General features: G+C 42.9%; 1 non-coding gene across 1 annotated transcript; it reads left to right on the top strand.

Moving 5' to 3' along the window:
* Window positions 1-841: 841 nt before the first annotated feature.
* On the top strand, window positions 842-924 carry trnal-uag (transfer RNA leucine (anticodon UAG)). The gene has a single exon. It is a non-coding gene; the product is annotated as a tRNA-Leu (tRNA).
* The last annotated feature ends 445 nt before the right edge of the window (window positions 925-1,369 follow it).

Raw genomic sequence — 1,369 nt, 5'->3', positions numbered from 1 at the left:
TCCTTAAGTGGTTTACTTCATATTTAACTCATCGTTTTCGTTCTGTTCAAATATCTAATAATTGTACTGCTTCATCAACGTCACCAGTTCAATTTGGTGATCAGTGCCGGGACCAATATTGCTCTCTCTCTCTACATGCTGCTGCTAGGTAGGATAACACGAAAACATAATTTGAACTTTCATTCATATGCTGATGACACTCAAATACTCATTTCGTTTACACCAAACGACAACTCTTCTATTATCACTTTAGTTAAATGCATTAATGAAGGAAAGACTTGGATGTGTGAAAACTTTTTGTTACTCAACTCCGATAAAACTGAGGAGCTGTTGATTGGAGGCAACAATACTGATAGGACTACTATAACTTCAGCACTTAACTCAGAGGATTTAAACATTTGCCTCAAAGAGTCAGCACGTAACCTAGGCGTCATATTAGACACAAGGCTCTTAACAACTTGCATTGTTAAGTGCCTTGGGACAACCTTGTTGTGAAAAGCGCTATATAGAAATACATTGAATTGAATTGACAATGTAAAATGTCGTGTGTGTTGTTTGTTAAATAAGACTGTCTTTATTTATCATTATGCCTCAGATGAAGACCAGATCACATTTTAAGAGCCATTCATGTAGAAATCCAGATCATTCCAAAGGGTTCACAAGCTTTTTCTCGCAAGTGTGCAACATTCACTCCACAAAGAAAACGGGTCATGAAAGCCGACAGATTTTTCAAAGATTTCAGTACTGATGTCTCTCCATGTAACTTTAATGACAGTGCGATGATCAAGGAACGCAGTGGGATCGCGGTGGCTCATGGGACCGGTTGGGGCTGGCAGCACACGTCAGCATGGCTGAGCGGTCTAAGGCGCTGCATTTAGGTGGCAGTCTCCCCTGGAGGCGTGGGTTCAAATCCCACTCCTGACAAAGAGCTCGATTGGTCTTCTTTTCTTTGAGCTTTTTCGAAACAAATCAACACTAATCAAACACACTGGCAGGTTTTCGAAAAGCATCGAGGAGTGGACAGGATGCCCCTTTTGGAATAGGGCTCAGAGAATGATGGAGAAGGGAAATTCCGTAAGATCCCACACATTGGAATCTGATTGGACAAAAGCTACGTCGTCTCCCGCGTGAAAGGCGGGGATACTCACCACTATACTAACAAGGAGCACTGGCGTGCCGCGCGAACGTATTTCCTCTTACGGCCACTACTGTTTTCGGGTTTCGGCTTTTATTTGCATTCCTTCCAGAGGAGCGCGTAAAAATGAGTGTTCATCTGCGCCATCCTCACTCCTCCTCTGCTCCTCCTCGTGCACTAGGAAGACCTATGGAGTTGGTTCTTTCAGCTTTATGAATTGGGATTTCAAAGGCT

Source organism: Atractosteus spatula, chromosome 28 (assembly GCF_055471065.1).
Source record: "Atractosteus spatula isolate fAtrSpa1 chromosome 28, fAtrSpa1.hap1, whole genome shotgun sequence".
NCBI lineage: Eukaryota > Metazoa > Chordata > Actinopteri > Semionotiformes > Lepisosteidae > Atractosteus > Atractosteus spatula.
Note: the sequence above shows the minus strand (reverse complement) of the source record. Positions and strands in the feature narration are given on the sequence as shown.